The 23,888-nt window shown below is 40.4% G+C and overlaps 1 long non-coding RNA gene across 1 annotated transcript in view; it reads left to right on the forward strand.

Annotated features, from left to right (window-relative positions):
* LOC139084516 (uncharacterized) overlaps positions 1 to 23,888 on the forward strand; it is a 41,938-nt gene that overhangs the window by 9,798 nt on the left and 8,252 nt on the right. The window contains exon 2 of the long non-coding RNA XR_011541954.1: positions 7,990 to 8,077. This is a non-coding gene — a long non-coding RNA (uncharacterized lncRNA). The remainder of the gene's footprint in view (positions 1 to 7,989; positions 8,078 to 23,888) is intronic.

Below are 23,888 nucleotides of genomic sequence, written 5' to 3' on the forward strand. Positions count from 1 at the left end.
GTAAGAAAATGTCTTTATTTGGAGATGCATAAGGTTGAAATTCCTTATGCATAAGGGTCAGAAATCATCTGACATGATGTCACAGTTTTCTTACATACTTTAAAGGAACAAACAAAGAAAGAAAAAGGAAAGAGAAAATAGAATAAATAAGGCAACTGTGGCAAAATGTTAATAATTATTGAATCTGCGTGATGAGCATATGAGGGTTCATATATTCCTTATTCTGTGTATTTTCAAAATCTTTCACAATAAAAAGTTTAATCTGTCTTTTGGAAGAGAAAAATGTAAATTCTCAGAAAACACTAACTTTGATAGGAGGCAAAATTCCTCCTAAAAGGACAGCTTACTTTCAGAGACCTACGCACAAAAAGGACTTTCAAACAACTCTTTCACACAAGACAAAAACAAACAAAGACCCTCCTACTCTCTCTGCACTATGACATCCACTAATTACTCACCTCCTGTCTTCCCTGCCTGCAGCCTTGCCAGGCACCACATTTCTCTCTCTGAAGTATGAGAAACCAAGCAAACTCTCCTGAAATCAGCATATTCCATTGCAAGCGCCCAGCCACTGACAGTCACATGAGCAGTACGCCGAGCAGCAGAGCGGGTTTTCAAATATTCTGGCCAAGAACAGTTCCAAGGGCAGAGCCGAGGCACGCCACGCAGCTCACATAAAGAAAATTCCATGCATTTTCCACGGGCTGCTTCAAGATACCCCACAGAAAGAGACCAAGGCGTTGCTGAATCAATTCTAGAGACAGGAAGGAACCTCCTAAAAAGAAATAGCTCTTGGTCTCCTGCAAGGTGAAATGTGTGCCTCAGATCTGCAAATGAAAGAGGATCACAAACATATGGTTAATGACTCATCCCAAATGGAAAAACAGAGTTTGTTATATTTTATGGAGATTTTACATGTTGAAGGTACATCTGTTGCTATTTATGCTGACATGTATGTAGAGATTGGCAGACCAAGTCCTCTGTAGGGATGAGCGAAATCCAAACCAAACCACAGAACTTTCTAACTTGGAGGCTGGCTCCTGGGATGGAAAACGGTTTCCTGATCCCTTGAAACACTGCCCGGCTGAGCAGGGTGACTTGGAGAGGCCCACATCACAGGACTGCACAGTTGGATGAAGCAACAAAACGTCCTGCTTTGCTCAGGGCCTCCAGAGAGCGCAGAACAAAGGCAGGAAGCACGAGGGGTGCTGGAGAGCGCGGGGACCAGTCTCACAGCCTTCTCAGGACTCAACGCCTTCTTGGGGGACTGCTTCAGGCAAAAGAGACCACTTCCATTCTGACACGAACGCACCACCCAGAATCACACGAAACCTACTCCCTTTAGATCTGCTAGTGACATTCTCTAAGAGAATGTCCATGTGCTCTCACAGACATTTTTTTTTTTTCCAGTTGAGAAGCTCCGGTGAGTTTGAAAACTTTTCCTCAGTTATTTACAATTCCACAGTCTCCTATTCTATAACACCTTGGTTTTATTTTTCTTCAGTTGCATGATTGTTTAACCTCTAAACGGTGTGTGTCACACCTGTTTAATCTAACCTCTGTCTTCCTCCCTCTCCCCCTCCCTCCCTTCTCCTTTCTTTGCTTGCCAAGGAGTACAGGAGAAACAACAGGTAAATAAGCAACGATACGACAAGGCTGAAGAGACAAGTGCCCTGAGAGTGTTGTGGGCTGAACGGTGTCCCCCCAAATTCATATGTGGAGGCCCCAACCCCTGGTACCTCAGAATGTGACCGTATTTGGAGACAGAGTCTTTAAAGAAGTAATGAAGTTAAAATGAGGTCATTAGGGAGGGCCCTAATCCAAGTGTCCTTATAAAAAGAGGCAATTTGGACAGAGACAAGTACAGAAGGAAGACTGTGTGAGGACACAGGGAAAAGATGACCATCTACAACCCAAGGAGACAAGCTTCAGAAGAAACAGCCCTTCTGACACCTTGATGCTAAATATCTAGCCTCCAGAACTGTGAGAAAATAAAGTCCTATTGTCTGAGTCACCCAGTCTGTGGTCCTTTGTTATGGCAGCACAAGCAGATGAGTGCAAGTCAACCAGATAACGTGCTCTGAGAATCCAGAGGTGGAAGAGAAGATTTTGGTTTGGTGGGATCAAAAAACATCGTCTGGAAGAGGGAGCACATTAATTATGGCGTGAGAGATGGGTAGAGTCTGCTCCTGCACTGACAGCAAGGCTGAATAAACAGAATCAGAAGCTCAACTTGCTTATACAGACCTGCCCAGGGCAGCATTCGCAGTCCCCAGGGAGTCCTCCACATCATCCACGGGGTAGTTCTCCCCACTCTTGTGGCCAGGGCTCCGCCGCGGCATACACGGTCCTCGCTGTCTGATCCTTTCCAACAGTCAACTCTACTCCAGATTCAGGTAAATCTACATGAAAATTAAAGTGCTTGTTAACCCCTCACTCTCCTACACATTATTACCACCTAACATTGGCTGAGGGCCAACTATGGCCTAAGCACAAAAACTCATCTCTCCCATGTTTGGTGTCTTGAAAGAAACAAAGTAAGTATGAAAAGCAGAAACTTAATAGACTATAATACAGTATCGGTGAGACCACCTCAGTGAACTCACTATTTGTTTCTAATCATCCTTGGTAAATGGCTGCTGTTGAGTATTATGTTACACATGTATTCAATTAAACTCAGGTTACTTTTAATATTGTCTAAAGTAGTCTCAACTAAATCCACTCCTTCAAGGTCTGCATTGGGAAAGTCCAAGAACGTATTACTGATAGTCATGAAAAATGTATTTAATGTTCTTATAAATATTATAACTCCCGTTTTGGCAGTGGGAAAAAGTTCTCCTTCTGCATTGATTCAAATGAGCTCTGGCTTCTTCTCAGTGAAGATCAGGGAGTTGGGCTGAGAAGGTGCAACAGTATCAGAAGGCAGGTTTAGTCTTCAACCTGTCCCCTTGTTTTAAACCTTCAACTTCAGAAAAAAGGTCACAGATGTCATTCAGCCAGAGTCGTAGAAAACAACCCAAACATGAGAGATGCAATTTCTGAACTTTAGGGAGATGCAGTGAGAAGAGACATTCTGGATCATTAGTGAAAAACTAAGTCCAAGCAGCACTGGATAAATATTGATAGAAATGTATGTGTATTTGCCATAATGAAGGCCAAGAACAAGTCTATCCCCTTTTAAAGACTTCAAACGTTTTTTTATCTTAGTTGCAAAACTTTGTGTGTTAGCTCCGGCTTCTTCCCCAGCACTTTCAATCATCAGAACATATATGTACCACATTCTTGATGAAAGGGGGCACTGAGACAATTATCCCAATAGTTCAGGCCATGAAATATTTGCATGAAAGAATCAAACAGTATTGGAAAGGGGAAATATTCCATTCTGGGGAAGTCAAGAGATCTCATTTCTAGGGGTGTGTTTTGGAAAAGGAGACAAGGACTATCATGCAGGGAATAAGGGCTTTGGAGTCAGACCTGGGTTTGAGTTTGTCCCTGTGGGGTAGGGAGAATGATTTCCCCCTACACAAGGACGAACACATCCTAACCTCTAGAACCTGTGAGTATATTACCCTACATGGTGAAAGGAACTTTGCAGATGTGACTAAATTAAAAAGCTTGAGATTATTTCAGATTATTTAGGTGAGTCCTACCTAATCACGAGAGTCCTTATAAGGGAAAGAGAGGGCGGGGGAGTCAGAGTCAGAGGAGGAGATGTGACGATGGAAGCAGGTCCGTGAGAGATGAGCGATTTGAAGGTGTTATGCTGCTGGCTTTGAAGATGGAGGAAGAGGCCATGAGCCAAGGAATGTAGGCAGCCTGTAGAAGCTGGAAAAGTCAAGGAAATAAATTCTCCCCTAGAGCCTCCAAAAGAAACCAGCCCTGCCAACCCAGCCCAACGCTCCTGACCTCCCTGGAGTGTAAGACAATGCATTTGTGTTGTGTTAAGCCACGAAGTTTGTGGTAATTCGTTACAGCAGCAATTGGAGATGAATACACCCTGCTTTAGCAATTAATAGGCAGTAACTTGCTCTTGGGCAAGATACTTCATGAGATTGAGCCTCAGTGTATGCATCTATAAAACGTAGTGACTACTTATTTTAAAGGGTTGTGCAGTGAGGACTGAGTGAGGCCATGCAATATGAAGCATCTAGCCAATGCCTGTTAGGATTATTACTGTCTTTGCCTCTGATGCTGTGATTGTAGGCCAAATCCTCAACATCTCTGTATTTCCACAGCCTCATCTGTTGAATATGTGGCTTAAACAACAGAAATTTTTTCTCACAGTTCTGGAGGCTGGAAGTCCAAGATCAAGGTGCCAGCATGGTGGGGTTCTGGTGAGGGCCCTCTTCCTGGCTTACAGACTGCTGTCTTGCTGTGTCCTCACATGGCAGGGAGCGAGCTCTAGTCTCTTCCTCTTCTTATAAGGATACTAATGTTATCATGAGGACTCCACTCTTAGGAATCTGTCTACCCTAATTAACACCCAAAAGTCCCATTTCCTAATCCCATCCCATTGGGGGTTAGGATTTCAACATGTAGTCCACAACAAGGCCATGCCTTCTTCCCAGGGAGGTTGTGAAGACGACATGAATGAATAATGTAAGCCCAGGTGTTTAAGGTGTGATTCAACTAAGTAAGAGTGATTCTTTCAACCTTGGCTTAGATAATACCCAGGGACGTTTCATTCCCCTCTCACTTAAGGACAAAGCCTCACCTCCCTTCCCACCCCTGCTCGGAGGGCACTTACCACCCTCTACTCTAGTCGTGAGTTATGAGTCTTCCTCCTTCACCGTCCATGAGCCCCTGGGGGCAGAGCCCTGCCTGATTCATGTTTGCACCTCCAGAACCTCGCTGTGGGTGTTTGCTAGAGTTATAGAAGCTGCACAAACATTTCTGTTCGTTGCCACACTCAGTCCCAGGCCCCCCTTTTTGCTGCTGCTATATGACTGAAACTATTTCACTGTAAAGCAGTAGTTTTCAACCCTGGTATACATTAAGATCACCTGGGGAGCTTTTAAAAAATTACTAGTGCCCAAGCTCCACCCTGGACCAATTAAACGAGTTCTCTGGGGGTGGGGCCTGGACATCAGTAATTTTTTAAAAGCTCCCCAGGAGATTCCAAGGTACAGGCAGGGTTGAGAAGCAATCCAATCTCAGCCAGTCACATCGAACCACTAACTGAACTCAGAGTTCTACATCAGAAGTCAGAGGTCGTTCTATTCTTCTCATCAAATCTGAAACAGTCCTCATTCTTAAAGACACAGATTCCAACTCACTTTGAGACAAAGGTGGTTATTAGAAACTGTACACACAAGACCAATGGATTCTCTGTAGTCAGAGCAAAGGAATAACGGCCCCTGTTTCTGCCAGTTGTTGAAAATGGTGGTCTGTAACGGAAGGTCGCCTTCGCTGATCAGAGGACAGTAAGCATACGCTTGAACAAATTATTCCAGACAATGGGAGAATGTGATTAAATCCATACGTTCATTCTGCTTAAAGAAATTTTCATCTCTGCTTCCGAATGTGACAGTAGTTAACCTTGTCTGCTATGATGTAAGCTAATCGGCAGTCCTCCGTGAGACCATGAAGATCCTAGCAACACAGAAGACCTACATGGAGATTACAGGGCACTGAGAAGTCCCAGAAGCCAGGATGAGGTCAGGTGGCCCAGGGTCAGCTTGACCACTCCCAGGCTGAGCTGAAACCAACCAAGTCACATTCTGCTTTTCTTTTAACATACAATTTCATTTCAAAGCACTTTTGGTAGTTCTGTTCAGGCAATGCTGATAGCTGTAGCATATTGAGACAACTCTCAGAATGAAAGTTGGCTAACTTTCATTGATATTGGAACTGAAACTCTTCTGTGAATTCCAGGAAATGTGTGCACAACTACTGGAGAAAAAAGTTGTGACATAGAAGCTGAACGGGTTCACAACAATTTCCATTTTTATTTCTAGGTCGACTGAAATTTGACCAGCATTCTAGAACAAAGTATATTATTAAAAGCTCAAAAACTTACTACAGCTTATGAATAGACGTCATCATAGATAAGCATTCACTATACTTACAGAGGATTTTTTGTAGGGGGCTTTAAAAATCCATTGAAACAATGTGTTTTATATGCTATTGTATGTTACTATAAAAGAAGTTTAAAATAAAACTCTAACAACCTCAAGAAAATGCTCAGCCTTTAATACCAAGTGAATGATAGCCCCAAGATTGTAATCTCTCCTGATATATGGCTCTTTTCTGGCTGGCAGAGGGATATTTATGATCCCATTAAATATATATGAGTAAATGATACAGATGGCTTGAATGCCAATTAATACACATGAAAATAACCAATAATATATCTTCTTTTTGTAAATGATTATAATTTGACATTCTTGAAATAATTTCATCCTCTTCTTCAAATTATGCTAATTATGCTTCTCCTTCTTGCTTTTTCTTTTATTTATCTGTGTTGCTTGGTACACACATACACATGTTCACAAACTTCCATACCAAGGCAATTACTACCACTTAAATTTACATGAAAACAATGTCAGCTATAGATGTGGACATAGAAAGACTCACTGTGTTCTCTCTAATTATGACAGTCCTAGTTTTCTTTACCTAGTAAGGTAAATATTTGAGCACAAGCATATTTTTTCTATTGTATCCCATTTTTGTAATAAAACTTTTTCCCCACAAGTTTGGTAATAGGGAGAAAAACTTTCTGTGTCTTGGGATTACAAATCATGATTTATGTAAGGTGTGAAAATTAGTACAGTTCAAATAACAGGAAACATTTGAAATGTTTTGATAGATTTCAGTTTTTAAAATGTTTGATAGTGCTTTTATTCTCTGATCAGTTTATACCTTTTGTATATTTTTCTTTATGTTTTAAAGGTCTAATTCATATATAATAAAATGCACATGCAGTAAGTGTATCATTTTGTGAGTTTTGATGAATGCATACAGCTGTGTAACAAACACTCCAATTAAAATACAGTACATTTCTACTGCCCCACTAAGCTTCCTCGTGCCCCTTTGTAGTTAATCTCCCCACCCCAGGCCTCATGCAAGCACTGTTCTGATTTCTATCACTATAACTTATTTTTGCCTATTCTATAACTTCACAAAAATGGAATCAGTAGCATGTGCTCTTTTAATCTAGATTCTCTCTCTCTCTCTTTTTTTTTTTTTGGTGAGAAAGATTGTCCCTGAGCTAACTTCTGTGCCAATCTTCCTTTATTTTTTATGTGGGATGCTGCCACAGCATGGCTTGATGAGTGGTATGTAGGTCCATGCCTGGTATCCAAACCCACAAATCCTGGGCCACCAAAGCGGAGCACACAAACTTAACCATTATGCTACTGGGCCAGCCCTAATATGACTTCTTCTGCTTAACATAATGGTGTAGTGGTTTGAGATTCATCTGAGTTGCGCTTTTTCCTTTTTGTTCCTGAGCATTATTCCATTGCATTAACCTGTTGATGGACATTTGGGTTGTTTGAAGTTTGGAGCCATTATAAATAACACTGCCATGAAAATTCTTGTACAAATCTTTTGGAGGACAGATGTAAATATCTAAGTGGTACGTGTCTAAAGTAACATACTTTATATGTAGAAATCAAATCAGGATATTTATGTCTCTTAACTGCCAAGCTCAGTGCATACCAGGATCTAAAGGAGATATATGGACACATTAGTATGTGGTGAGATGCTGGCCAAAATAATGTCCTAGTCTCCCAGGACGACCTTGATACCTTACTGAGCTCTGTTAGTATAAACAGAGTTGCCTCAGTTATATAGTGCCTGGTATATAGAAAAAAGTCAGTAAACTCTACTGAATTTCAAAACTGCATGCATAATTGACTGAGTAGATGGATGAATGAATGAATGAGTAAACGACTCCTGAAGTTCACTATAAGTGAGTACATCTTTCAAGAGGATCATTGCCACTGTGATAAAATCTAGACTGAAGCTTTCCTTTCTCTCCCCCAGATAACCATGATCCTGCCCTCCGGAAGTCAGAAAAGAATGAATAACTTTGAACACATCACAGCAATAAAAATATAAGAATAATGCTGGGGTGAGTTTGTTGAATGCCTTCTCCTGATGCTATTTTAAAATCCTGAGAAAGACTAAGATATTTCATCAAAGCTGACCTAGCATAATCCCTGGGTACCAAGCTTCTAGGCTTAACTTCTAAGGGTGGTTAGGAGTCAGACAACATTGCCTCCTCTTGGGGAGGTATACAAATAAGAGGTCTCTTTGAAAAGACCCAGGTACCCTCCAGGACCATCTAATGTTAGGAGGGAATGTTTCTTTCCTGTTCTTGAGGTTTCCTTCTATGGGGAGTAAACATAACACTCCTGGCCTCTTTCCACCCTGTCCCACTCTGCCCTTGGGAGTATGGTGGAATCAACCATCTTGGAATAGTTGGGAAGAAGAAAGTGAGCATGTTTCCCAGACTTTTTCTCTCTTTCTGCTCATGAGAGGTAGTAGTTCATAGGAAGAGAACATTTTCCCTGCTTCTCCATGCCCAAAGTTTTCTAGGGCAGGCTCCCATGTGTGGGGGCTAGTGGTGATCCAACCAATAGGATCCACTCAGAAAGTCTGTCTAATTCTGGGGCTCTATATTACAAAGCCTTCCTGCCTGAAGAAGGATTCTTCCATATCAGGATTTTTCGTTAGTGCCATCGAGTGGATTCTGACTCCTGGAGACCCTGTGTACAGCAGAGTGAAATCCTGGCTGTTCTTTTTTGTGCCATCCTCTCACCTTCCAGTATAGACAATGCTCCACTGCTAATTCATAGAGTTTTGTTGGCCAATTTTTTCCACAGTGGGTGGCCAGGTCCTTCTTCCTACTCTGTCTTAGTCTGGAAGCTCCACTGAAACCTGTCCACCATGGGTGACCCTGTTGGTATTTGAAATACAGCTGGCATAGTTTTCAGAAACACGCAGCTGCCACAGTATGACAACTGACAGACGGATGTGGTTCCCTGACTAGGAAACGAACACCTGACCTAAGTGGTGAGAGCACTGAATCTTAACCACTAGGCCACCAGGGTTGATGGAAAGGTAATATTTTTGGCTCCTGTCATACTTTTAATCTTATTGCTCAAGTGTTTTAGAAGTCAGGTGGGGAAGAAGGTGTCATTTGTTTGGTGTTTTCATACCCCATAGAATCTTGAATCTATTTTTTGCCCCCAGCCCTACATGGCCTCAGAAACCTATCTGATACATTTTCTTGTTCTTGAAGGATTCACATTGAATTACTCCAAAAGCACTATGTAACCTAAATACATAAAGTAGCAGCCGCATTTCAAGGTAGAAAAGCTGAAAATTAAGTAGTCCCAAAGATTTATGGCCCAGATTAAATATTGCCCCTATTGCCACCCACATGCAGAACAGAGGACCTGAGTGTAATCTGTTCCAGATGAAAAAGTCAGAGACCCAGGGAAGATTATCCAGCGAGCCTCAGCAGAGAGGGGTTGGACTATCTAACATTTTACAGTTAATGGTGATGGCTGTCGCCCGACAAAGGTATTCATACAGGCACTTTGGGTAGAGAAGCAACTCATAGGGGAATTGACACCCTACCAAAGAAAGCTTGAAATTAGCCTGGGTCTTCCAGATCCAGAGTGACCACTGAGTCAGGCCCAAGCCTAAACCTACAAACCATGTTTGTGTGCTTTTAAAGAGCAGGACAGTGAAATGACTCATTTATTTAGTGGTGCTCCTTAGAGCGTGTTCAGCCAGTTATGATGTTACTGAGTGATGCTGAGAAAAGGGATAGAGGAAGTACTGTGCTCCGCTCTTGCTGCACGGTCGTTTACACGTGGTAATTTCCACTCTTCCTATCTGCGGCACCGCCACCTTCAGCACTCTCTCAGAATGTTAGCTCTGGAAGGACGCCCTTGCTCCGAGGCCCGGCCTTTGAAGCTGTTAGGGTAATGGATTGGCTTTGGTCAGCAGTTACTTTCTTGTCGTAATTTGGCACATCCTTAGGTTGTAAAATCTCTCTAAAGCTGGATACTCACTAACAGCTTTAATGTGATCCTGACAAGCGTACGCAGAGTCTCCACGAAGCCTCTCCAAATACCAGGGGAGCTTGGAGGCCAGTCACAGGCCCCAAGGCCGCCACCCTCTCAATTCTGGGGTCAATCTTTCTATCCCAAATTCTCATGTCTACCATAATCCTTTTCATTGTCCTTACCAGAAGGAGTAAATGTTTAAATTCCCTCTTTTTCAATGAACTTAATCTTAGCATTCCCAGCCAAACATTCCCACCACTTTCTCGGATACTCTAAATAACACAGATTCCAAGCAAAGAGTGAAAAAACAACTTTAACGTTAAAAATGTGGGAACTAGTTAGCCACATTCGTCTTGATCTGTGACCGAGGTGAGGTGAAGCGATGATTTTTTTTTACCTCCTTCTTTTCTCTTCACATTCCATCACAAGAGCTGCTGATCCAGCTCAGGCAAACATATTTGGTCATCCTGGATCCTTTCTCTTTTCCACCTAACAAGCTCTGCTTGGGGACTGCAATTCTCTGCTTGTGCACAAATGCATTCCTTTGGACTCACTCCTGAAGAGTAGCCCATGTGTGTTAAAACTGCAAAATGGAGCTCATAATGATTTTGCTGCTGCCTTATCCATACCTCTAGCTGCAGGCAAGGCATTGAAAACCAATGAAATCAGGCAGCTTTCCTCAACACAGAAATTAAGATGTCGGGATGTTAACAGAGACCCACAGACAGAGAACAACAGCACTTGATCACCGTTGGAAAGAGAACACTGCCTTCATGCTTCTTTCATAAATAAAAACTGTGCATGTGTCAGGTGGTGATGGCCTAGGACATTGTGAGTGCATAACCAAGCATAATCCATCAGCAAATTCTTTAACACAGAGCTTGCAAGGAAATTTCCAGTGTCCTTCGTCCTTTATCGCTTTCACAGACTCTTTAGCGCTGACCGCCCTTTTGCCTTTCTGGTGCTGTTTACAAGCTGAAAACACTTCTAGAAGCCAAAACCCCAACTTTCAAGTAAGGTGTGAAATGCTGCTTCTTGCTTGAGGCTCATTCCACTGCCTTTCTCTTCCGAGAGATAATAATGACTCGCTTTAAGAAGACTCTAGCAGAGAGGGTGAAGAAGAGAAGTAGGTGCTTCTCCCTCACAGAGGAAATTGAAATTAGCCTAATTAGGTTTTCTGAGTGCTTAGACACCACAGTGATAGATGCCATCTAAATACATAGACAGATAAGAGGAGAGCACAGATGTTGTGTGAGACCACTGATTTAGTTCCAAGTCAATACTCTTAATTAACTGCAAACTGTTTAAATATATAACATTCCCAACATGCAGCCAGTAACACCTATATATCGCTCTTCATGTGAGTACCTTAAAGTAGAAAGCAAAATAGCAATCACATCCAAAAGTACAAAACAGTAATAATAATTACTTATATTTAAGGTAGATACACTGCCTCTAATTCTAGGCCCCCAGTGGTATTGCACACTTAGTAGATAATTGTCTTTTGTCCAAAATAGAAATGTAACCATCAAAGAGGAGCAAAAAAACAGCTGCAATCTAAAAGATACTGACTTGTATACAGGGAGGTTTCTGTTTTTTGGTTTGTTTGTTTAATGGGCACCTGACCTAAGGAAAATGCATGTGATTCTTAAGTTGGTTGGTGCCTAGATGTTGTGGTGTTGGTTGTAAGCTGAGCTCCTTGTCCAAAGTGAGGGTTGGAGGAAAGGCTTACTCCTCACTCAAAGAAGTGACAGTATGTGGAGCCTGAGCGTAAAGCAAGTCTTAAGAGAGAAACAAAATGCTTTGTGGTTGTCAAGCCACCATCCACTCATATTTGGGAGCCCATGGCCTCTGAGACTCTCCAAGGCCACTGGCAATACTGACAAGTGGCATATTCTTTTCTTTGTAGAAGTCGAAACAAATTGATTTGCTTATAGTCTATTCTCGTATTGGCCATACAAGAAAACTCCACTTAATAGCCATGGTCCCCTCCCTTGCTGTTCCAGTAAATAATAAAGAACCTGTAAAAAGAGAGGGACTAGCTCCTCAAGGAACAGATACTGTGACTGGGACTATGAGAATTTACAGAAAAGCAGCAAATATTTGTGAATACAGACCTGAGCAATCAATTGTCTGATTGCAGTTGCAGTCTGAATTTCTATTTACTCATATAACAAATATTTATTATGCACTTATTTTGTGCTAAATCCTGCATAGACAGCAATAAACAAAGGACTTACCTGCCCTCATGGAGCCTACACTGCCATAAAGAAGAAAAAGACTAAAGACGTAAACACAAGCATTTCTAGCAATGACAGAAGAGTGGAATGGATACATGAACATTCCCATAGATGATAATTAGAAAATCTGTACAAAATATAAAAAATAATTACTTATAGAAACAAGAAAACGTCCAAAAGCAGAAAGAAGCCAGAAGAGAGTTTAGTTTTAAAAAATTGGAACCAAGGGGCCGGCTCCATGGCTGAGTGATTAAGTTTGTGCACTCTGCTTCGGCAGCTCAAGGTTTTGGGAGTTCAGATCCCAGGGGTAGACATGGCACTGCTCATAGGGCCACGGTGAGGCAGCGTCCACATGGCAGAGCTGGAAGTACTTACAACTAGAGTGTGAAGCTGAGTATTTAGGGGCTTTGGGGAGAAGAAGGAAAAGGAAGAAAAGAGGAAGATTGGCAATGGATGTTGGCTCAGGGCCAATCTAAAAAACAAAAAAGGAACTAGAAGGAATAAGAATTGTGATTTTGCGGTTATCTTGCCGGAAGATGTTCCCCAACCACCCTGGCTAGGGCAAAGGAAAACATCACTCAGTCACCAGGCTCAAGGTCCAGGCAACAGAGTACAGGGGAATTTTTAAGAGGGAATCTGTGAGCAAGAGAATGGCGAAAGGAATGAAGTTCAAAAATCCGAGTATAAATTTTGTCCAAATCACTGCTGACCACTAAGGTATGCATCTGTAGGGAAGAATCTGACAGAGACATCAAAAAAGCGGGGAATGGCCAGAAAGGAATCTAACCTTTAAAGAGAGCTGTACCAGGTGAATTCTCTGAATTTTCAACAGCTGGAAGTCATAAGAATAGAAAAGAGATATCAATAACTACACACCACAGGGGAGACAAAGTTTTCAGTTTGACTCCAAGCAAATTAACTGCCTAATAAAACAACAATGACAACAACAGTAACAAAAATACTCAGAATAATATGACAGAAGCCAGAGTCATTACACTGTATTTTCTACAATGTCCACTTTTCAAACAAAAATTACTGAACATGCAAAGAAACAGAAAAATGTGACCCAAACTCAGGAAAGCCAATAAAAACTGACTCCAATTGGGCCCAGATGTTAGCCCAATTAGACTTCAAACCAGCTATTACAAAATGTTCAGAGAATTCAAGGAAAATGGTCTGAATGAATGAGCAGTTGGGAAATCTAAGTAGGGAAATGAGAACTATAAAAAATGGAAATTCTAGAGCTCAAAAACACAAAAACTGAAAGGAAACATTTATTAGATGAGTTTAAAGGCAGACTGCAGTGTCAGGAGGAAAAAAATCAATGAATTTAAAAAGAGATTAATAGGAATTATCCAATCTGAAGAACAAAGAAAAAAAGATTGAAGAATAATAGAGTATCAGAGATAAATAGGAAACTATCAAGAGATACAAAACAGAAACTGGAATGATTTCAAATTGGAATGATAGAAGAGGAGGGGAGAGAAAGGAGCAGGAAAAGTTTTAAAATAAATGATGGCCTAAAACTTCACAAGTTTTGTGGAAAAAATTAACATACAACTCCAGGAAACCCAGCAAAGCCCAGGAAGAATAAACCATCATAGTCAAAAGCTGAAGATCAAAGATAAAGAGAAAATCATTAAAGCAGTTAGGGAAAGATGACATGTTATATAGAGGAGATAATGATGTGATTAATGGCTGACTTCACATCAAAATAATGAAGGCCACAAGAAATTAGAATCGCATATTTCACTGCTGAAGAGAGAAAAAAAACTGGCAGCCAAGAATTATGTATCCAAAAATTTATCCTTCATAAATGAAAGAGAAATTAAGGAATTGTCAGATAAACAAAACTAAGATAATTCATTGTCAGCAGAACTGTGCTATTAGAAATATGAAGGGAAGTTTTTGAGGCTGAACAGGAAATGACATCAGAGGGCTACTCAGATTTACAGGAAGAAATGATAGCACCACAAATGGAAAATATGTGGATAAATTCAAAGAACTAAATATGCACACACACACATACACACTCACTTTTTCTTTTGTTCTCTCCATTTCTTAGGACATTTGGCAGTTTAAGCAAAATTGATAAAACTATATTGTTGAGTTGAAAACATATATTGATGTCATATTCACATGACAACAATAACACTAGGAATGGTGAGAGGGCCACAAAAATGAAAATATACTCTTGAAAGATTACTATGCATTACTTAAAGGAATTCAATATGAACTGTAAATGAATTGGGATAAGTTAAAGATGTATGTTGTAACCCCTACAACAACTACTATAAAAATGCAAGAATTAGTTTGATAGCTAGACAGTCAACAGAGGAATTAAAGCAAAATATTAAAAATTATTTAACACAAAAAAGCTAGGCGAGAGGAAGAAACAGACAAAATAGATGAAATGAGACAAAGAAAATAAATAGCAAAATGGTAGACCTAAAGTCAAGTATTTCAATAACTGCACCAAATACAAATTGATTAAATATTCCAAAGGGCATGATTTTCAGATTGAATAGAAAAGCAAAAACCAATTATATGCTGTCTATAAGAGATATTCTTTAAATACATAGGAACAAACAAGTTAACAGTAAATCAGTTCAAAAAGATGTACCATGCTAACAGTAAGTAGAAGAAAATGGAAGTGGCTATATTACTAGCAAGGAAAATAGACTTCCAGTTAAGGTATATTAATAGATATAAAGAAGGGCACTTCATAATGGCAAAACAAGAAGTCAAGAAAATATCATGATTATAAATATTTATGTATCTAATAACAGAGCTTCAATACAATCAAATAAATATTGACAGAGAAATAGACAAATCCATAATGACAGTTAGAGGCTTTAACATACTTCTCAGTAATTAATAGACTAGCTAGACGAAAAAAAAAAATCATTGAGAATCTAGAAGAGCTAAATGAAACTATCAACCACTTTTACCTAATTGTGATTTCTAGAACACTATGTCCAACAAATGCAGAATATACATTCTTTTAAACTCATATAGCAGGTTCACAAAGGTAAAGGATATGCTGACTAAAACAAGTCTTCACATATTTCAAAGATTGTGATCTCACAGACAGCTCTATCTGACTACAATAAGATTTAATTATAACTCAACAACAATAAATTCTCAAGAAAATTCAAGATATTTGAAATTAAATAATTCACTTCTAAATAATTCTTGAGGAAAAGTAGAAATCATGAGAAAAATTAAAAAAATATTTTGAATTAAAGAATGAAGCACCACATATCAAAATTTGCAGAATGTAGCAAAAGTTCTGCTTAGAGAAAAGTGTATAGCTTTAAATGCTTATAGTAGAAAAGAAGAAAAGTGTAAAATCAACAACTGAAGCTTCCAGTTTAGGAAGCTGGAAAAGGAAGAGCAAATTCTATGCAAAGGAAGAAGGAAGAAAGAACAAAGATTAAAGTGAAAAAAATCAAAGAAATAGGAACAAACAACAGAGAAAACTAACAAAGCAAAGCTAGTTCCTTGAAAGAAACAATAAAATTAATAATATTCTAGATAGATTGATCAAGGAAAAAATAAGAAAGAACACAAATTACCAATATCAGTAACAAAAAAAAGAAGACATCACTACAGTTCCTACAAATATTGAAATGATCATAAGGAAATATCATGAACAATTTTATGCCAATAATTTCAACAATGTAGATGAAATGGAAAAATTTCTTGAAAGATACAAATTTCCAGAATGGAGACAAGAAGTAGAAAATTCGAATAGCTCTGTGTCTAAAAAAATTTTTTTTAATTAATTATGAAAACGTTCCCACGAAGAATTTTCCAGCTCCCGATGGCTTCAATGGTGAATTGTATCAATTATTTGAGGAAGAAATAATACAAATTTTACATAAACTCCTTCAAAAAATACTTCTCAGCTCATTTTTTTTGTTAGCCAGCATTACTCTGGTACTAAAACCAGGCTGGAAACTTACAAAAAAATGAAACTACAAATCAATATCCCTCAAGATATAGACACAGAAAATTCTTAACAAAATGTACCAAACAAATACAACAAAATATAAAAAGAGAATACTTTTTGAGCAAATGGGACTTAAAGCCTGGTTTAACATTCAATAATCAGTCAATTATTTTAAAAAATAAAGCAAAAAAAATGATCACCTCAATAGATGCACAGGAAGTGTTTGGCAAATTTCAACATCTATTCATAATGAAAACTACAAAAGAAAGCTTAATAAAAGGAGAATAATTGTAATTGGCAAAAACTTCCTCGCACTGATTAAGCATAGCAATAAAAAACTCACAGATAACATCATCATCATACTTCAGGGTAAAGAACTGAATGCCTTCCATTAAAATCGGGAACAGGTAGGGATGTCTTCTCCCCACTTCAATTTACCATTGTACTTGAGCTCCTAGACATTGCAATAATGAATGAAAAGATATAAAATTGATTGCAACATTTTCCATTCCCACCAACAGCATATGAGAACTTCAGTTGTCCCAGATCCTCCCCCAAACTTGCTATTGTCGATCTTTTTTAGTTTAGCCATTTTAAAGGTCATATGGTGACACCTCATTGTGATAACCAGTGATGTTGAGCATCTTTTCGTGTGCTTATTAGTCATTCATATACATATATATGTACATATATATAAGAAAGAAGGAAATATGTCTTTATTTGATGATTCTATGATCATACACATAGAAAATCCTAAAGACTTTACCAAAAAAATAGTTGCTAGGTCTAATAAATGAATTTATCAAGGTCAAAGATTCAAGGTCAATATTCAAAATCAATTGCATCTGTATGCTAGCAAAGAATAACTATAAAATGAAATAAAAATTATAATTCCATTTTACCATAACATCCAAAACATGAAATACTTAGGGATAAACGTAACAAAATATATGCAGAGCTCTTCTGTCTTTTTATCGCTTGGACTCTCATAAGCATTTTCATATATTAATTATAGTATTTTGTTATAGTGAATTGTTTATTGGTAACAATTCTGTGAAAGATCATGTCTCTTCCTCACCTTATTATTGGTGCCTAGCCTGGAGCCCAACTAAATGAATTAACAAATGTCTATGCATATATTATTCGAAAAACACAACCTACGTACATAAAAGAAAGTTTTGAAAACGGAAAATAGTAGAGAATATATCATCCATAGTCCTTCATTGTTAATACTTTGGACTGTTTCCTTTTTCAACCTTTTTTTCCTATAGGTGGAGTTTCAGACTTTTTCTTTCTTTCTTTCTTTCTTTTTTTTTTTTTTGAGGAAGACTAGCCTTGAGCTAACATCTGCTGACAATTCTCTTCTTTTTGCTGAGGAAGACTGGCCCTGAGCTAACATCCTCCTCTACTTTATATGTGGGGTGCCTACCACAGCATGGCTTGCCAACTGGTGCCATGTCTGCACCCGGGATCCAAACCGGTGAACCCCGGGCTGCCAAAGCGGAATGTGGGAACTTAACCACTGTGACACCGGGCCGGCCCTCAGACATTTTCTTAACGTGTTATTCACACAGTAGCATTTGTTCGTATAAAAATGGTCAAATTTCTACCCTATTCACCTTGAAACTCCCTCTATTTACAATCTGCTGTTTTGATTTGCTGAAACAAAATAAAACGTGGTCACCTAGCAGAAAGTCACAGAAGGCTTCCCCATCATAAAAAGGAGTGAATCAATGTTTGAATGCAATCACTGGGCTGGCTCCCCCATCTCAACTCCTGGCCCCACATTCACATGTACTGTGTTAACTATGAGGGGATTTGACCCAGGTGTTCTTTTATAAGACTCTGGCATAACTACTTTTTCAACTCACTCATACAAGGGCATGTTAAAACCAGAGATCAGGAGATGGAATGTATGCCCATTATAGGAAAATTGGGGGCTATGATCTGAATATGTCTGTTAGACCAGATTGAATCTGCCCTGAAAAACAATGCTGTCCAACAAACGACCTCAATACTAAGCAAAATGAGTTCCTATCCCAATTCCTTGTGCTTCAAGAAACAATTTAGCTCACAGTAGAAACAGGAGGTTCAAAAACAATAAACCCTGTACACTGAGAAAAATAAGATTCAAACAGGGAAGTACTTTTCCAGATAGACCAATACAAATGCTTGTCAGCCACAATAAAAATACTCAGATAACAGTATCAAACTCCCAAGAAATGTCCAAAAGCAGTAACAACAGAAATAAAACTCTAGTCATTAGACACAACAGACCAATGGGATTGTTGTCTTCGAGCCAAAACCAGAATAAAATCTAGATTGATCGAAATCTCCTATATAAACTCAGAGATACCAGGGCTTTCTGAAGTGATGCCACAGACAAATACTTATTAGCCACTGTGAGGAGCGATCCTCCAACAACTCTTTCCTTGAAAATTAGATGCTGTAGTTCCCAACTCTGTGCCTTTACTTCTAACAGAGCGGAGATCTGCCTGGGGAAAACAGAAGGCGGAAGGGTGAGAGAGAATCACAAAATCGCCTAACAGCCCTTTGCAAAACTCAATCTTCCAGACACCTGAGAGAAGTGGGCTGGCTGGGCAGAAATAACCTCTAGGTGACACTTTGTATGCCTTCACTGGATGCAAGGAGAAATCAGACAGGAAAGGGAAGGAAAGACTAATTGGATGAAAGGGACCAGCTTAAACGAGAGAGAATTGACTATTCTAGAAACCAAGATACTTGGCCAGCCATATATCAGGGTCCTTCTCTCAACTCAGAGCTCTTAAGGACCAGCATCCTCAATCCCCTGCAGGCTCACCACCTCAGGGCAGCCTCCCCTGGTAGCCTCAAATGCTCTCCAATGCTCTACTGGAATTAAGACTGTTATTTGTCTCCCCACCAGATCAGAGCAGTTTGTTGCAGTAAATTATTTATCTGTAGTGATTTAGGGAAGAGACTACATTGCACTCATTGCCCTCCATCAGTGCCTAGCGCAGAGCCCAGCTAAATGCATTAACGGATACATACACATATATTACCTGAAACTTCCTGAGAACTGTGTCTTTTATCTCCTGTTCTCCAGAGATTAGTGAGATGCCTGGCACCCTGCAATCACTCACTACCTTCTAAATGAAATCAAGCTGTGAATCATGCTAATGCTGACTGTAAACACAGCAAATGACACTATCTCGATTTTACAAAATGGGTCATCAACCAAATGAAAAATCATACTGCACACGGCTCCTTGGACAAGGTCATCTGTCAGGATTTTAGAAAATTAGAATATCTTTTCAGAATAAAGGCAGATGGACCCAGTCTTAGCGGTGCACCTTCTTCTGACTCAGTGTCCCTATGATCCTGCAGTAAACTCAAAGGACCTGCTTGTGACCCAACACTCCCCTCTCTTAGGTAAACCTAAGATGTCTCTTGAGTCAGTTTGGAAGCAGCCACCACGAGGGGCAGCCCTCAAGAAAGGGTGGTTTGCAGTATGTCCTAACAGCAGAAGCTGTCCTTGATTTCACATTTTCTCCAACCATGAAAGGAGAATTAGAGTTTTTCACTATAGCTGACATCAAAGAAGAGAGACCCATTAGAAAAACAGCAGAGAAAAGCTAGTGGCATATTTTTAGAACAGGAAGAGAACAAGAAAGCAGGTGATATGTCCCATATAAACCTTTATAAGAGAGGAGTATGAGGTGCTGGAAAGGATTTGAGGGGCCAGGTCCGTGGCCAAGTGGTTAAGTTTGCACGCTCCACTTCGGTGGCCCAGGGTTTCACTGGTTTGGATCCTGGGCGCAGAGCTAGCACTGCTCTTCAGGCCATGCTGAGGTGGTGTCCCACATAGCAGAGCTAGAAGGACCCACAGCTAGAATATACAAGTATGTACTAGGGGGCTTTGGGGAGAAGAAGAAAGAAAAAAAAGGCTTTGAGTGTGAAATAGATCCTCTCCCAGTAGGAAAGAGGCTCCACTCACACAGAGGCTCAAACAAATGGAGAAGAGAGGAATTGTCAATACCAGAGACTTGGGCTGGCTCTGAAGCGCTGGTTTCCTCAGCCTCCATAGTGGCTCTGCAGACAGTTAAAGACTCAAGGAACACTCAAGAGGTAATAACTCCACATCGCACCTCAGTTGTACTTTCCAACTTCACCAGACCTCTTTTGATGGCTCATTCAACTCTTCCTTTGGGTGGGATATATTCATCAGGCTGGGAACTCTTGGAGTCATTGCCCTACACTCAGCTGCCAAGCACTGCCACTACCATAGGCTCCACTTGGCCAATGGCAGCTCCACTGCTACGATGGCCCCATGTCTGCTGAGCCCCTGCTCTTCCTGTCTCTAGTGGAAGGACAGTTTTCTCCCAGATTGATATCCTTTCAACAGATGTTGAGTTCTCTGGTCTCAAGGTGAACATGGCTTTTCTAGCTTCCTAAAGTGAGTCTTTTTTGGGGGCTTTCCATTGTCTTTTGTCGAGGACTTTATGCCAGGTGCTGGGCTACAGTCTGCTTGGGAATATTGCTCTAAGTTGTATTACCAGCCTGCTTCCCAGACCTCTACCCTTTGTCGCCAAATATCATGCATGTCCTCTGATTTCCCTCTCCTTCAGGGTGCTTCTTCCTAAAGCATCCCTTTTCCCTCCACGTTTTTCCTCCTTTCTTAGTCTGAAGGATCTGATACTGATACTTAGTCTGGCCTAAATTCTTCATTATTTGTCCAAGGGGAAGAAACGGCATGTAGCTGGCACATGTACCACTGCCTCTCTCTCCTCCGGCCATGGCAGACATTGCTGTTCAATCATGGTCTAAAGGCATCCTCCTTCCCCACCCAGCCAGCCCACTCCTGCCAGGCAGAGAAGGTGCACCCTGTGGAATCTCTTTGTCATTCCTTGCAGAGGAGCTCTGTATCTCAGTGTTCCTAAGATGGGTTTGCAGCTTAGCGTCCACCCCTTGAGCAAAAGGAAGCTTTCTTATCTCCTTGGCTATTTGCAAGGTATATTCAAAAATAATCTGGGGAAGGATAATGTTAATTTTATGGGGAGCCAATAAGTCGAAAGTTCTGACATGCTTAAGGAAGTCCTGTTTGGGGAAAGGGAAGTCTAGGTGATTACCAACACCCTTTCCTTAGGAAGATACATTGCTAAGAAAGCCAGAAACAATCAAAAAGTTTGTTCAAATTAGTTCTGCCTGGTCCTTTTTTTTTTTACCCACCTGAAATGTCTCAGCCAGTCATATGAGGGCAATGATGAGCCTGGCTTTGCACATCATGGAGATGGCTGCAAAACTGTATGATTTAGAGAATTACGTGATTTAGAGAATTATGGAGCAAGACAGAGCCTTAGAGGTTAGTGAGTCTAACCTTAAAAGAACCTGAAGCCCAGATGAGTGAAGTGACCTGATGAAGATTTCTAAACCAAGCAGTAGCAGAGCAGGGCCTGAGCCAAGGCCATATGATCGTGTGGTCAGGTGTACCCACTAAACTTCATTGTCTTCCTCCGTGGACCCATAAAAGGCGCCCATCTTACATTCCCCCCTACTTTCTGGCATCAGACTTTCTTCAAGGAAGTGTACATTTGTGTGGGAGAGGGTTGGCGGTGACAAAGAAAAACACCACCCATCACATATTTTGTTGACGAATGGCCCTCAAAATGATTAATTAAAAAATAAAGTGAGTTTGAGTTTGTGTTTCTTGGATAGCAAGGGGATAAAACTCCAGATAGAAGCCTTTTCAGATGAAAAGAAGATATGATACAAGAAAGACACATGAAGATAAGACACAAGAATGGTTAGATCCATGAAGACCACCAATGGACACCTTATCTGCTAACACAGAAAGTGAGATCAATAGACTGGACTCCTCCCACCAACATCTGGGACCCTTGAGGAAAGACTGGGCACTCATGTGGTAATGCACAGCAGAGGACAGTACAGTAATCCCAAGCCAAAGCTAGTTCTCTTTCTCTGTCTTGTTCAGAGGAGCTTTCTACTTGATTGCTTTGGGGTGATGAAGTGGGACACGTGGCTGTACTAGAACTGAAGTTTATCAACATTGTTTGTATTTAAATAAAACTTTCTCTCACTAGCGATCTCACTTCTTGGTTGAAACCACAATACAAACGCAAATATTTCTTGCTAGTTCTTCCATTCTTGGGATGGAAGGGAGATCTCAAAGAAGATTATCTGGGAAAATTCAGGTCAAAAGTAGCCCTATCTTTAGCTTCGTATGGGGGATTCATAGGAAAGCGTTTATTTTGTTCCCCTTGAAAGAGCTAGATAATTCACTAACTTTTCTAAGGAAGATTTAGGCGCCAAAGGCCCATCTGACAATCCTTTCTCTGAACCACATCTGTCCTAAATGCCCTGGGGCAGCAGCATTTCCAGAAGTAGTTATGCTGCCCCTCCACTTTAATTTCCTCACCACAATTCTGACCTCATGCCCTATAGCATTTGGTCTTAGGAACACACACACACACAAGCATGCACACAGACACACACGTATACTTGCACACACATGCATGCACACAATGCTTACGTGCACGTACACACGTGTATACATGCACCCATGCACACCCGCACACCTCTGCGCCTCTTCAACGTCTTCTGGTATCTCCCTAACTATCCCTAAGTCCCTCACTGGCTTTCAAAGCTCTGACAAGCCACTTTTCATCACAAATTCCAGTTTCTCAGGGCTTTCAGGCATCCTGAAAATGTAATGATCCATCCCGGTTCCTGCAATAATGATAATAATTTATACATACAGTAGTCTTTTATCCCTGAGTGCTTTAACCATGACATATGCTACAGGGAGAACACAGAGCAAAGCACCTCCCCTCTGCCTCCGTTGGCCCTGCCCTTGCATGGGAGACATCACAATCTTTCATTCTTCATGGCAACACCTCATAACCATTTCAGGCAGGAAGTAAGGAATCTGTCCAGTAAAAACTGCAGAAAGGAATTAGGTAATATAACACTTTTTCTTTCTCTTCTCCAGAAACTCTGAGAAATGCACTGATTCTCAGAATGATCGACCCCCAGACAGTCCCCCTGAATTGTTGCTCTTTGCCCGGGGGTTACGTATTTCCTGGAGCAGTGAATGTTCTTCTTTCCTTGTCTTATTTCCATCAGTATGGTATTTGTTTAAAGTGTAAGATAAAAATATCTATATGGCTAGGCTATCAGCCCTTCACATGGAGAGTGTGACTATTCTAAATTTGTTTGTCTATGATGTAAAGATATTCCTAAGAGACAGATACTTTCTCCATAAAAGGCAGCATGTCCAGTCATCAAAATATTAAAAGAAAGAGAAGGTGAAAGAGAAGGATGAGGAAGAGGAGGAGGAGGAGGGGAAGGAGATGAAGGCAGTAGCTAATTTTCTCAAGAAAATAGCATCCTGGAGGGGGAAAGCACAATCTGGGAGAGATCTGGTTTCAAATCCCACCTTTGTGAAATTTTGATCGGGCTATGCTAACCTCCAGTTTTCTCCTTAGTAAAGGAAGATAAGAAGACACATTTGCTATGGTTGTCGTGAGGATTAATTAATAATTGAGAAGTCTCTGGCACAAGTAGGCATTCTTTTTTCCCTTAAATTCTGAAAACTGAGATGCTTTGTGCTAATGGAGAAGCTCCTGGGTGGTAGGCACTTTACTTTTAAGGTCTCTCAGATGTTTGAAA

This window comes from Equus przewalskii, chromosome 7, assembly GCF_037783145.1.
Source record: "Equus przewalskii isolate Varuska chromosome 7, EquPr2, whole genome shotgun sequence".
NCBI lineage: Eukaryota > Metazoa > Chordata > Mammalia > Perissodactyla > Equidae > Equus > Equus przewalskii.